At 39.7% G+C, this 15,689-nt stretch overlaps 1 long non-coding RNA gene across 13 annotated transcripts in view; it reads right to left on the bottom strand.

Moving 5' to 3' along the window:
- The window catches only part of LOC116569206, a 37,435-nt gene that overhangs the window by 10,331 nt on the left and 11,415 nt on the right, over positions 1–15,689 (bottom strand). For 12 of the 13 annotated variants that reach the window (XR_004276917.1, XR_004276912.1, XR_004276910.1 and 9 more), the window contains 2 exons: positions 13,632–13,794; positions 219–330 (listed from right to left, as the gene is read on the bottom strand). This is a non-coding gene — a long non-coding RNA (uncharacterized LOC116569206). The remainder of the gene's footprint in view (positions 1–218; positions 331–13,631; positions 13,795–15,689) is intronic. The other variant, XR_004276915.1, reaches the window with a different exon arrangement.

Here is a 15,689-nt window from a genome sequence, read left to right as displayed (position 1 = left end):
TTAAGAGACTTTCACAGATTTCTCCTTCTGCCACTTGTCTTTATCTAGGGGATGGCTGTTGGTGAATTTCACAGAGCTGAGTCACAGGCACGCCTGCAAAGCAACTCCTCCTCTTATCCGACAGTCACGCGGCCCTCCCTCTGCAACCAGATTCTGGATCATGCCCTTTCTATTATGATAACTGGGAAAAGAAGCAGCTTGTTACAGAGGCTACTCACTTGAAAAATTCACAGCCAGACCCACTGATGAAATCACAGCCAAAGGCGGCTGTACTTGTTCCTGGGCTCCGGTCATTCCAGGTTTTCTTTATACTTCGAATTCAAATGATCTCTAAATGGGAAAAAAATAAGAGTGATATATTTAGAAGAGGTGTAGGAAATATCTATTTTAAAACTTTAAAAGAACACATTTTCAAAGGGAAGGGAAATGATCCTAAAACTGGATTTGGCATGATTTGTATTAAGAAATATCAACCTGGTTTATAACTAATGAAATGATAGGTTAGGCTCAGATATTTTTAGAAACTGTGGATAATTTTTATCTCAGAAACATCTATCAAACTTTGGTTCTACTACGCACGTATTTCCTTCTGATCATTGCCTTTCCAGGGTTAAGAATAGGAGCACTCCAGCTACAATTACATACTGCTCTGCAATATAAAATCTCCTATTTGCAGATGGGGAATTAGCATCCAATGCCATGCCCATCCTGAGAGGCAAGGGTAGGCTGAACACAGCTCCTCATATGAGCCATAATATGTTGAGGCAGTGTAGTGAGTATGTTAAACCCAGGGCTATGAAGTCAGTCTCACTGAGGTTGACTATCAGCTCTACCACTTACTGTGACCTTGGGCAGGTCCCTCAACCTTGCTAGACCAGTGTTCTCCTCTGTGAAATGGGTGGTAAAGAGTCCTCCCTCTTTGGGTCCTGGAAACATTACAGCAGATAATGCTTGCAAAGGGCCTTGCCCATTGTTAGTGCTAGCCTTTGACAAAAAAAACTTCTGAGAGCACTCTTCACAGAGCTGCCTTTGCTGGGAAGAAGTCCTCAGCTACTAAAATTCCTAGGAAAACTGAATTGCTTGGTACCCACTTTTCTGATACTTTCTAAGTGACTTTTTTTTTTAAGATTTTATTTATTTATTTGACAGAGACACAGCGAGAGAGGGAACACAAGCAGGGGGAGTGGGAGAGGGAGAAGCAGGCTTCCCACTGAGCAGGGAGCCCTATTCGGGGCTTGAACCCATGACTGTGGATCATAATCTGATCTAAGTGATGACTTCTAATGAAGCAATTTGCTTGGGCAGATAATTATATTAGAAAACTCTGGTCTTCCCTTTTAGGGATTGTATGAACAATCAACAATGTTTTAATTTAAATGCCTAGGGGAAGGGCTAAGAGCTACTCTGGTGGGAACATAAAAGAGGTACTTTATGTGGAGCGGAATATCACATCAAAAAATGGGTGTTGGCTTGCCCAGCTGCTGAATGCTGACACCAAAAGGCAATATTATGTTCTGAAGCCAATTAGTTTTCTAAAAGACAAAACCAATCAAGCTCAGTGAGAAAGAAGAAGAGGTGTCTCGGCTTGAGGTATTTATGTTAACATGATACTGGCCAGAAAAAGCACTGAAGCAGGAGAAACTATGAGACTCATCCTGGCATCAGGGTTGGTTTGGGCTTGAACATGCTTCATGATAACTCTTACTTGATTGGTGTTACTCCTTTTGGCTTAGCAATCTTAACCTTTCCTTAAAATTTACTTCAAAGGCTCTTTACTTTGTGTAAAAAGAAGCCTCAAAACAGAGGCTTAGATATGATAAAAGTTTATTGTTTTCTTACATAAAAGCTCAAAGATCCAGGACCGATGGTGTAACCCTAATATTCTCATCATGAATTCACCTTGGGGTCCGAGACAGCAGATCCAATTTCTGTCAGCACAAAAAGGAAAGATAAAGGACAACTTCCTTTGCAAGGAATTTTCCCCAGTGACTACAGATATAACACGTTTGGCCTGAGCGTAGTCACGAGCTGAAAGGGAGTCGAGGTTGGTGGCTACATGCCCAGTTGCAACTGAAAAGATTCTTTAGTTGCAAGAAGAAAGAGAATGTCAGTCGGGGGTGATCAGCAATCTGCAGCACTGGCTCCTTCCCTCATCGAAGGTGCACATTAGTTCCTATTGCATCCCTGTCTACTTTGCTAAATAAGCTCTCCATGACCCATTCTAGCTACAATGGTCACAACGGGCAACTTGCAGCTTCTTGAATTCATTTTTCCCCTTTGTACTTTTGTTATCAGCTTTTCTTTTTTATATCTCATTACATCTCTTTTTTATATTTCTTATATCTTATCTCTCAAAATCTTATCTATCTTTCCTTTGAGACTTGGGAAGAATTATGTCTAGATGTGAAATAATCCATAGTCTTGGCATAATGGAAACAGTAGGGAAGAGAAGCAAGCTCAGTGGAGACCTGCTTACTAAGGCAAAAGTTCTCTCTGCCACAGTGAGGGCAGGCACACAATCTGACCAGTTACACAAAGCTCAGGGTTATCTGTACTAGTAGGAGATAGCTTAGAAGGGTTCAACGCTGTGGCTGTTGACCAGTTAAGAAAGAAGGTAGTGTGTTTGGTAACATCATAAAATGTGTTCTTCAATGATGAACCCTGACAGATTATGGGAGCAAAGGGTAAACTGTCTAACACTAGGATAAAAAAGGATATTAGTACTTACATATATTTGGCAGTTGCAGCAACTTGTTGAAGCATGAGGCATGATAAGTGATCAGAAGTTAGGGTATGGGAAGTGGATGAGAAGCTCAGGGATTTGGGCTAGATACATAGGAAATTAAAAAGCAGAGACAGAAACTTCAAGGTATAAAGCATCAGAAGGACTGAGAATTTTCTACTGCATCTTTCCTATGTCTTTCCCTCCAGAGCTGTTCCTCTCATACCCTCTTGCCCATGATCTCATCTGCTAGATCTTTCTCTCCATCCCAGTGGTTATTAATCCATCAGAGGAATTCCTTCCTCTTTTGAGAACCATTTTTGCCTGACTATTGCTGATAGTAGCTGATTTCAGCTGATACCTTCTGCTAAAGCACTATGCAATTCCACTCTTTTTCTGAGACAGAACCCTTCTTCAGAGCTTTTTTAATACTCAGAACTTTCAAATAAAAACAAAAACAACTTAGGTCAATGTGTTCTGAATGATTTTTCTACATTGGCTACATAGGTTATTAGGACTTCACCATACCTTCAGAGGTATGGTTACAAGAAGAGATTGAGAGAGGAACATAGTTTTAAAGAAAGAGAAACAGAGACAGAGAAATAGCTTGTTACATACATGGGAGTCCTCATAAAATTATCAGCAGATTTTTTCAGCAGAAATCTTGCATGCCAAAAGAGAGTGCCATGATATATTTAAAGTGCTGAAAGAAGAAAAAACAGAAACAAAACTTCCAACCAGAATACTCTACCCAGCAAAGTTATCATTTGGAATTAAAGGGGAGATAAGGAGTTTTCCAGACAAGCAAAAACTAAGAAATTCATGACAACTAAACTGGTCTCACAAAAGGGTGGGGGGGAGAAAAGGCCTTACAAAAAATGGTAAAGCAAATTTATTAAGTTGAAAAGAAAAGCATTAACTGGTAACAAGAAAGCATAAGGATGAATCAGTCTCACTGGAGATGTGAGTATATGGCAAAGGTAGTAATCACTTATAAATCTACTATGAAGGTTAAAGGACAGATTAGCAAAAGTAATTATGATTATAATAATTCATTGATATGTAAGTAAAATTTGACATCAAAAAATAAAATTTGGGGGACGCCTGGGTGGCTCAGTGGGTTAAGCTTCTGCCTTCAGATCAGGTCATGATCTCAGGGTCCTGGGATCGAACCCCGCATCAGCCTCTCTGCTCAGCGGGAAGCCTACTTAGCCTCCCCCACTAGCCTGCTGCTCTGCCTATTTGTGATCTCTCTCTGTCAAATAAATAAGTAAAATCTTTAAAAAATACATAAAATTTGGGTGTAAAGATGTTGATCTTTAGGATCAAACTTAAAATGTTCAACTTAAAATAGATGTTTATAAATATAAGTTGTTATATGTAAGCCTCATGGTAACAACAAAAAAATCCCTGTATTAAATACACAAAAAATAAGGGAAAAGAATATGAGTATAGCACTAAAGAAAGGCATCAATACACATAGGAAAGAATGAGAAGAAGAAATAAACAGAGAGGAACTACAAAAACAGCCAGTAAACAATCAACAAACTGACAATAAGTACATAATAATCGATAATTATATTAAATATAAATAGACTAAATGTTCCAGTCAAAAGACACAGAGTAACTGAATGGAAAGAACACTAAACAAAACAAGACACATCTCTATGCTGCCTACAAGAGATTTGCTTTAGATATAAAAACACACATAGACTGAAAATGAAGGAATATAAAATATATTCCATGTAAATGGAAGCCAAAAGATAGCTGGAGTAGCTGTACTTGTATCAAACAAAACAGACTTTAAAACAAAGAATGTAGGCACTTGGGTGGCTCAGTTGTTAAGTGTCTGCCTTCAGCTCAGTCATGATACCAGGGTCCTGGGATCAAGCCCTGCACTGGGCTCCCTCCTCAGGAAGTCTGCTTCTCCCTCTCCTACTCCTCCTGCTTGTGTTCCCTTGCTCACTGTGTCTCTCTCTGTCAAGTAAATAAATAAAACCTCTTAAAAATTTAAATAAAACAAAGAACATAATAAGAGGTAATAATGAGTGTTACATAATAATAAAGAGGCCAAACCAACAAGTTCCAATGAAACATTTACAAAAGAAACATTTGGAAGCATTTATGCACCCAACATAGGAGCATCTAAATACCTCAGGCAAATACTAACAGACCTAAAGGGAGAATAGTTGGCAGTATAGTAATAGTAAGGGATTTTAATACCCCTACATTAAAGAATAGATCATCTGAACAGAATATCAATAAGAAAACACAGGCTTTAAATGACATATTAGAAAAAATGGATGTAATAAATACTTACAGCACTTTCTACCCAAAAGCAACAGAATACATATCTTTCTCAAGTACACGGAATATTTTCTAGGATAGGTTATGTATTGCCACAAAACAGGTCTTAATAAATTTAAGAGAATTGAAGTCACAGCAAAAATTGTTTCTGACCACAATGGTAGGAAACAGTGGTATGAAATTAGAAAATAATTGCATGAGAAAAACTAACCAACTCACAAATATGTGGAGATTAAACATGTTAAACATGTTAAACATGAACAACCAACAACTTTGTGCTTCTTGTGGGTCAAAGATATAATCAAAAGAGAAATTTAAAAATATAAAAATGGAAATATGGCACACCAAAATTGGTGGGATGCAGGCAAAGCAGTTCTAAGAGGGACGTTCACTGCCATAAATGCCCACCTCAAGAAACAAAAGTCTCAAATAAATCATCTAACTTTACCTAACATGGAATTAAAGAAAGAAGAAGAAATGAAGCCCACAGTTCATAGAAGAAAGGAAACAACAAAGAGTACAGCAGAAATAAATGAAATAGAGACTTAAAAGGAAATCAGCAAGACCATTGAACAAGAGTTGGTTCTTTGAAAAGATTAAAAATAATGGGAGGAAAGGAGGGGCAAGATGACAGAGAAGTAGGAGACCTTGTTTCAACCAGTCTCCTTAAGTGAGCTAATTATCTACAAGAACACTCTGAACACCTATGAAACCAGCCTGAGATGTAGGATTATACACTTCTGGATCTCTACAGGGACAGAAGATGCCAGTGGACAGGTAAAGCATATTGGGAATGATCAGACTGATATCGGAGGATAAAGAGAAGGGAGAAGGAGCCACCAGAAGCGACCCAGTGGAAAGTAATACCCCAATAGGAAAGTGCCCTGTGATTGGGTACAAGCATTGAGTTGGAGTCTAGTTAAAAGTACTCAAAAAGAGCAAAAGATCTTAAAGGGCAACTGGTGGAATCAGACGGTCATGGGCATGGCCCTAAGCTCATGGACCCAGGATGGCCATTGCCAGTGACCACCCGTGCCAGAGACAGTGTAGTGGCAGAGCCTCCAGTTCCTGGTCCTGGAGACCCCGGGCTTGCATGGATTGAGGGTGTCTGGTGGATGCTCTCTAGAACCACAGCCTTTTGCACTCTGCTCTCACTGCAGTACTGGGGTCTGAACCATGCTCCCCATCTGCACTTGAGAGAGCTCTGTGCAGGTGCTAGTCGGTGGTCTCTAAGACTAGCCAAGAGTGAACACTCCAGCCCAGACTTGAAGGAAAGCAATCCCAGCAATAGTAGCCCCAGGAAGCAGGCTCCCTGGACCAATGTCACTCGCGGTTTTGGCACGGGGTGCAAGGACAGGCAGGCGCTTCAGGTGACCCTTCAGACAGTGGCTGGGACATGCACTGCCTGTGGGAGGATTCACAGCTCAGTGGAGTTTGCAAAGGGGGAGATGTGTGTTCTGGACCACCCAAAGGGGAGCAGACTGAGGCTTCTCTCTGAGATGGAGGTCTGGGTGCAGTTTACTTTCCACTAAACCTCTGAAAAGCCACAAAAAGCTGCCAAAGAACAAAAACCTCCAGAAAACAAAAGCCAGAAAAACCAGTTTCCACAGAACCCAGCCCCTTGATAGGGGGCAGAAGGACTCAACCCAAGCAAGACTGTCTGAAAAACAAAGGAGCAGGCCCCTCCCCCAGAAACCCAGCCAAAGGAAGGAGAGGACAACCACCACAGGGTCCCCATAAAACTGTAAAACTTCAATATCAGGGGAAACCAATATATTAAGCTCCCAGTATTGCCCTAAAAGCTGTATATTTCACAGATATAACTTTTATTTTTAATTTGTTCTCACTATTCTTGTTCTTTTTAATTTTTTTAACCTACTTACCATTAAAACCAGAGGTTAATATAACATATTCCATAATAACCTTTTAACTTGAACTTTTTTCTTACATATACCTGTGTTTTGCTTTTGATTTTCTATTTTTTAAATATATATATAGATAAAAACTTCAAGGTAATCCTTGTTCCCTAATCAATACTACTCCAATATTTAAACCAGTTTTAATCTCCCTTTCTCTCTGGAAAGTTGAGTCCTTTACAAAGTTATCAAGATGCACCCAGGAAGAATCAAAATAACCTTCCTCACCCAACATTGAGGATTTATAACCACCCTCCCATCTTTTTCTTCTTTCAGCATTTCTGTGTATTTGTTTTTGTCTGGTATTATATAAATCTCATCCTTGGGATTCATTTTGTTTGGGTTCTTTTTTCTTGTCATTTACTTTTGTCAGTCTTTTTGTCCATTTTTGTTTGTACACCTTATAAATCTTACCTTTGGGGCCTATTCTATCTGGGTCTTCTGGGTTTTTTTCTATCTCTCTCTTTCTCTCTCTCCTTTTTTCTTTTTTCTTTCTTTTTGGTCGTGACTTCTGATTGCTTAGAAGCTTTCCAGGGTACACCTTGCCTGGATCATGGTTGATATATTCAGCTACACATCCCTTCAACCACCTCTCACCAAAATGACTAGAAGGAGGAAAAACTAAGAGAGGAAAAATTCAGAGACTGTGTCCTCTCTATTAGAGCTATTGGATATGGACGTAAACAGTGTGTTGGAAAGGGAATTCAGGGTAACAATTATCCAGGCAATAGCTAGGTTGGAGAAAACCATTAGTGACAACACGGAATCCAATAGGGCAGAAGTGAAAGTCACCCAGGAAGAAGTTAAAAATGCTATCAATGAGATCTAATCTAATCTAAATAGTCTAACAGCTAGGGTAACCCAAGGCAGAAAATAGAATTAGTGATCTAGAGGACAAACTGATAGAGAAAAAGGATCTGGAGGAGGCCTGGAACAAATAGCTTAGAAGCCATGAAAACAGAATTAGGGAAATAAATGATGCCATGGAGCGTTCCAACATCAGATTTATTGGGATCCCTGAGGTGGAGGAGAAAGAAAGAAGACTAGAAGATATAGTTGAACAAATTCTCCATGAAAATTTCCCCAATCTGGGAAATGGAACCAGTGTTTGTGTCCTAGAGGTAGAAAGATCACTCTGAAAGATGAACAAATCTAGAAAGACCTCAAGGCACTTGATTGCAAGACTGATGAATCATAATTTTAGAAACAGCTTTTGAGAGCAGCTAGGGGGATGAGAGTCCTTACACACAGAGGAAGGTCCATCAGATCTGTCCACAGAAACCTAGCAAGCCAAAAAGGGCTGGTAAGACATTTTCAGCACACTAAATGAGAAGAACATACAGCCAAGAATACTTTATCCAGTGTGGTTGACATTCAAAATGGATGGAGAGATAAAGAGCTTCCAAGACCAGAAAGGTTTAAAAGAGTATGTTACCAACAAGCCAGCACTACAAGAACTATTAAGGGCTTTCTATAAAAGAAGAAAGAATCCAAGAGTGTCACAGAACAGAAATTTACAGAGACAATCTATAGAAACAAGGACTTCACAGACAACATGATGTCAATAAAAACGCATCTCTCAATGTGAACAGCCTACACACTCCCATAAAATGGCACAGGGTTGCAGACTGGATAAAATGACAGGACCCATCCATGTGTTGTCTACAAGAGACCCATTTGGAACCTAAGAATACATCCAGACTGAAAGTGAAGGGATGGAGAAGAATCTTTCAGGCCAATGGGCCCCAAAAGAAAGCTAGGGTAGTGATTCTCATAACAGATAAATTAGATTTTAAACTAAAGACTGTAGTCATAGATAAAGAAAGTTACTACAGCATTCTTAAAGGGTCTACCCACCAAGAAGATCTAACAATTGTAAATATTTATGACACCAATACGGGAGCAGCCAACTACATAAGACAAAGGTTAATCAAGATAAAGAGTTCATCCTGGGATCAAGCCCTGCGTTGGGCTCTCTGCTCAGCAGGGAGCCTGCTTCCCTTCTTCTCTCTCTCTGCCTGTCTCTCTGACTACTTGTGATCTCTGTCTGTCAAATGAAGACAAAATATCTTAAAAAAAAAAAATCATAGGGGATCTTAACACACCATTCTCAGTAATAGAAAGATCCAAGCAGAAAAATCAATAAGAAACAAGTGCATTGAATGACACATTGGACAAGATGGGCCTCATAGATATATAGAGAACATTCCAACCTAAAACAACAGAATACTCATTCTTCTTGTGTGCACATGGAACTTTCTCCAGAACAGACCACATACTGGGTGACAAATCAGGACTCAACTAATATCAAAAGACTGAGATTGTTCCCTGTATATTCTCAGACCACAATTCTTTGAAACTGAAACTCAACCACAAGAAAAAGTTTGAAGGATGGGAAGCCTGGGTGGCTCAGTGGGTTAAAGCCTCTGCTTTTGGCTCAGGTCATGGTCCCAGGGTCCTGGGATGGAACCCAACATCAGGCTCTCTGCTCGGTAGGGAGCCTGCTTCTCCCGTCTCATCCCACCCCATCTCTGCCTGCCTCTCTGCCTACTTGTGATCTCTGTCAAATAAATAAATAAAATCTTAAAAAGAAAGAAAGAAAGAGTGAGTGAGTTTGGAAGGAATTCAAACATTTGGAAGCTAAAGACCACCCTGCTTAAGAATGTTTGGAGCAACCAGGAAATCAAAGAAGAACTTAAACAAGCCATGGAAACCAATGAGAGTGAAGACACTTTCGTCCAAAACCTATGGAATAGAGCAAAGGCAGTCCTAAGGGGGAGATACATAGCCATCCAAACCTCCCTCAAAAAAAATTGAAAAATCCAGAACACACCAGCTCTCTTTACACCTTAAAGAACTGGAGAATCAACAATAAATTTAAGCCAACCCCACGAACTAGGAGGGAATTAATCAACATTAGAACAGAGATCAATGAAATAGAAACTAGGGATATGGTAGAATACATCAACAAAACCAGAAGCTTGTTTTTGAAAGAATCAATAAGATTGATAAACCACTTGCCAAACTAATCCAACAGAAAAGAGAGAGCACCCAAATTAATAAAATTATGAATGAAAAGGGAGAGATCACGACTAACACCAAGGACACAGAAACAATAATCAGAAATTATTATTAACAGTTATATGCCAATAAGTTAAGCAACCTAGACGAAATGGATTCATTTCTGGAAATCTACAAACTTCCAAAACTGAATCAGGAAGAAAATGACAATCTGAATAGACCAATATCTACTAATGAGATTGAAGCAGGGATCAAAAACCTCCCAAAAAACAAAAGCCCAGGACCTGACAGATTCTCTAGAGAATTCTACCAAGCACTCAAAGAAGAAATAATACTTATTCTCCTGAAGCTGTTTCAAAAGATAGAAACAGAAGGGAAACTTCCAGACTCTATAAAGCTAGCATTGCACTGATCCCCATACCAGGCAAAGACCCCACCAAAAAAGAGAATTCCAGATCAATATTCCTGATGAATATGGATACCAAGATTCTCAACAAGATCTTAGCTAATAGGATACAGCAGTACATTAAAAAGATTATCCACCATGACCAGGTGGGATTCATCCATGGGATGCAAGGGTGGTTCAACATCCATAAATCAATCGATGTGATAGAATAAATCAATAAGAGAAGAGAGAAGAACCACATGGTCCTCTCAATTGATGCAGAAAAAGCATTTGACAAGAGATAGCATCCATTCCTGATTAAAATGAATCCAAGTTATAGGGATAGAGGGAACATTCCTCAACTTCATAAAACCTGTCTATGAAAAACCCACAGTGAATATCAAACTCAATGGGGAAAGCTGACAGCTTTCCGTTTGAGATCAGGAACACGGACAAGGATGCCCACTCTTGCCACTGTAGTTCAACATAGTACTGGAAGTCCTAGCAACAGCAATCAGAAAACAAAAAGAAATAAAAGGTATTCAAATTGGCAAAGAATAAATCAAACTCTCTCTCTTCTCAGATGGCATGATACTTTATATGGAAAACCCACAAGACTCCACCCCCAAACCACTAGAACTCGTACAGCAATTCAGTAATGTGCCTAGATACAAAATCAGTGTACAGAAATCAGTGGCTTTCTTATACACTAATAATGAAAAAATAGAAAGGGAAATTAGAGAATCAATTTCATTTACTATAGCACCAAGAAACATAAGATATCTGGGAATAAACCTAACCAAGAGGTAAAGGATCTGTACTCGAAGAACTACAGAACACTCATGAAAGAAACTGAAGAAGACACAAAAAGATGGAAGAGCATTCCATGCTCATGGATCAGAAGAATAAATATTGTCAAAATGTCTATACTGCCTAGAGCCATCTATACTTTCAATGCCATCCTGATCAAAATTCCATGGCATTTTTCAAAGAGCTGGAATCCAAAAATTTGTATGGAACCAGAAGAGATCCCAAATTGCTAAGGAAATGTTGAAAAAGAAAAACAAAACTGGGAGCGTCACATTGCCTGATTTCAAGTTTTACTACAAAGCTGTGATCACCAAGACAGCATGGTATCGGCCCAAAAACAGATACATAGACCAGTGGAAAAGAGTGGAGAGCCCAGATATGGATCCTCAACTCTATGGTCAAATAATCTTCGACAAAGCAGGAAAAAATATACAGTGGAAAAAAGACAGTCTCTTCAATAAATGGTACCAGGAATATTGGACAGCTATGTGTAGAATGAAACGTGACCATTCTCTTACACAATACACGAAGATAAACTCAAAATGGATAAAAGACCCCAATGTAAAAAACAAACAAACAAACAAACAAAACCCCAACGTGAGGCAAGAATCTATCAAAATTCTAGAGGAGAACATAGGCAGTAACCTCTTTGACATCGGCCATAGCAACTTCTGTCAAGATATGTCTCTAAAGGCAAAGGAAACAAAAGCGAAAATAAACTTTTGGTGCTTCATCAAGATCAAAAGCTTCTGCACAGTGAAGGAAACAATCAGCAAAACAAAGAGGCAACCACACAATAGGAATGGGAAAAGATATCCTCAAATGACACCACAGACAAAGAGCTGATATCCAAGATCTATAAAGAATTCTTCAAACTCAGGGTGCCTGGGTGGCTCAGTGGGTTAAGCTGCTGCCTTCAGCTCAGGTCATGATCTCAGGGTCCTGGGATCGAGTCCCACATCTGGCTCTCCGCTCAGCAGGGAGCCTGCTTCCCTCTCTCTCTCTCTCTCTCTGCCTGCCTCTCTGCCTACTTGTGATCTCTCTCTGTCAAATAAATAAATAAAATCTTAAAAAAAAAAAGAATTCCTCAAACTCAACACACACAAAACAGAAATCACATCAAAAAAAGGCAGAAGACATGAACAGACACTTCTCCAAAGAAGACATACAAATGGCTAACAGAAACATGAAAAAAATGTTCATCATTAGCCATCAGGGAGATTCAAATCAAAACCACATTGAGATACCACCTTACACCAGTTAGAATGGCCAAAATCAAAAGGACAATAAACAACAAGTGTTGGAGAGGATGTGGAGAAAGGGGAACCCTATTACACAGTTGATGGAAACGCAAGCTGGTTCAGCAACTTTGAAAACAGTGTGGAGATTCCTTAAGAAATTAAAAATAGAGCTACCCTATGACCCTGCAATTATACTACTGGGTATTTACCCTAAAGATACAGATGCAGTGAAAAGAAAGGGCACTTGTACCCCAATGTTCATAGCAGCAATGGTCACAGTTGCCAAACTGTGGAAAGAACCAAGATGCCCTTCAATGGACAAATGGATAAGGAAGATGTGATCCATATATACAATGGTGTATTATGCCTCCATCAGAAAGGACGAATACCCACGTTTGTATCAACATGGACAGGACTGTAAAAGATAATGCTCTGTGAAATAAGTCAAACATAGAGAGTCAATTATCATATGGTTTCACTTCCTTGTGGAACATTTGGAATAACACAGAGGACATTGGGAGATGGAGAGAAGAAGTGATTTGGGGGAAACTGGAGGGAAAGACAAACCATGAGAGACTGTGGACGCTGAGAAACAGTGTTTTGGAGGGGAGAAGGGTGGGGGGTTGGGTAGGCCTAGCGATGGGTATTGTGGAGGGCACATAATGCATGGAGTACTGGGTATGGTGCATAAACAATGAATTTTGGAACACTGTAAAATAAAACAAAATAAAATAAAACTAAAACAAAAAAAAATGGGAGGAGGGAGAGAAGCAAGATGGCAGAGCAGTAGGAGACCTAATTTTCATGGGGTCCCAGGAGTTCAGCTAGATATTTATCAAACTATTTTGAACACCTACAAATGCAGCAGGTGATCAAAGAGAAGAAGAGCAGCAATTCTAGAAAAACTGACCACTTTTTGGAAGGTAAGATGTGCAGAGAAGTGAACCCAAGGCAACATATGGAAGATAGACTGTGGGGGAGGCTCCGGGTCCCAGCAGCAATAGAGCAGTAGAGCAGAAAATCAGAACTTTTAGAAGTCTGTTCCACTGAGGGACATTGGTCCAGAGGTTAAGTGGGGTTGGAGCCCTCACGGGGATAGTGTGATCTCAGGACCATCAGGGGTCCTCAGAAAGGCCGGGGGTGTCTGAGTGTGGCAGAGCTCTCAGGTATCGGAGGAGGGAAGCCGGGTGCATAGACGGAGCTGAGCAGGGCTGTCAGCTTGGGGTTACCTTAAACCATGATCCAAGGCAGTCGGGCCACTGCTTTTCGAGCAGGGACCCCACAACTGGCAGATACAGGGAGATACCCCCCGCCTTCTTCCACTGGAAGGAGTGGTACAGGAGCGTACTGCAGCAATCTGCTGGGTTTGGAGACTCCAACGGGGCCGTACACCTGAGAGAGACAGAAACGCTTGGTCACAGGCCGGGTGAGCTCGGAGCGCAGCTGGAGACCAGGGAGACGGGACGGATTCACTGCTTTTCTCCGAGGGCGCACTGAGGAGTGGGGCCCCAAGCTCTTGGCTCGTCCGGGCTGGAGATTGGAAGGTCACCATTTTCATTCCCGTCCTCCAGAACTCTACCGAAAGCGTTCAGGGAACAAAAACTTCTGAGAGTGAACACGAGCAGATTACTTAGCCTGGCCCCCGGCAAGGATGGTGCAATTCCGCCTGGGGCAAAGACATTTGAGAATCACTGCAACAGGCTCCTCCCACAGAAGATCAGAACGTACAGCCAAGATCAAGTTTACCGATCACTGAGAAGTGTGGAACTTCAGAGTTGGGGAAAACAGCACATAGAATTCATGGCTTTGTCCCTATGATTCTTTAGTCTTTTAAAGTTAATTTATTTTATTTTTCTTCTTATTCTATTCTTTTTTTAATTTTTCCCCTTTCCTATTTTAATCTTTGTAACAATTTTATCTTATCAATACCTTCTTAAAAATATTTTTAAATTTTTATTGTTATAGTCATATTCTGTTCCTTCATTGTATTTAACCTTGTGTTTTGTATAAATATAAGTTTTTCTTTCTTTAAAATTTTGGGATACAGTTTCTTCTAAGAGATCAAAATACACCCTAAATCTAGCATATGGCTTTGTTCTAGTCTCCAGGCTGATCACATTCTCTCCTTTTTTTTTCTTTTTTTTAACCAACTTCTTATCTTATCAATTCCTTTTTTACAATCCTTTTAAATTTTTATCTTCATAGTCATATTCCATCCCTTCATTGTACTTACCCTTATTTTTGTATATAGATAAATTTTTCTTTCTTTAAAATTGTGGGATGCATTCTCTTCTAACAGACCAAAATACACGCAAAATCAAGTGTGTGTCTCTGTTCTGTTCATATATATATATATATATCAGAAAATTTGACAATCTGGAAGAAATGGATGCATTCCTAGAGACATAAAAACTACCAAAATTGGACTATTGCATTTCCATACACCAGCAAGACAAAAGAGAAATTAAGGAGTCAATCTCATTTACAGTTGCACCTAAAACCATAAGATACCTAGGAATAAATCTAACCAAAGAGGCAAAGAATCTGTACTCAGAAATTGAGGAATACACAAAGAAATGGAAATGTGTTCATGCTCATGGATTGGAAAAACAGATATTATGAAAATGTCTACGCTACCAAGAGCAATCTACACATTTAATGCGATCCCTATTAAAATATCATCAACTTTTTTCACAGAACTGGAATAACTAATCCTAAAATCTATAGGGAACCAGAAAAGACCCACATATAGCCAGAGAAATGTTGAAAAGAAACCAAATCTGGCGGTATCACAATTCCAGACTTCAAGCTCTATTACAAAGCTATAATTATTAAGACAGTATGGTACTGGCACAAAAACAGACACATAGATCAATGGAACAGGATAGAGACCCCAGAAATGGACCCTCAATTCTATGGTCAACTAATCTTTGACAAAGCAGGAAACAATGTCCAATGGAAAAAAGACAATCTTTTTCACAAATGGTATTGGGAAAATTGGACAGTGACATGCAGAAGAGTGAAAGTGGACCATTTCCTTACACCACACACAAAAATAGACTCAATAGATGAAAGACCTCAATGTGAGACAAGAATCCATCAAAATCTTTGAGGAGAACACAGACAGCCATCTCTTCAACCTTAGCCACAGCAACTTCTTCCTAGAAACATGGCCAAAGGCAAGGGAAGCAAGGGCAAAAATGAAAAAAAAAAATCTTGGGACTTCATCAAGATCAAAAGCTTTTGCACAGCAAAGGAAACAGTCAACAAAACCAAAAGCAACTGAC

This window comes from Mustela erminea, chromosome 11, assembly GCF_009829155.1.
Source record: "Mustela erminea isolate mMusErm1 chromosome 11, mMusErm1.Pri, whole genome shotgun sequence".
Classification (NCBI taxonomy): domain Eukaryota; kingdom Metazoa; phylum Chordata; class Mammalia; order Carnivora; family Mustelidae; genus Mustela; species Mustela erminea.
This window is presented reverse-complemented; position numbering and strand designations above follow the sequence as displayed.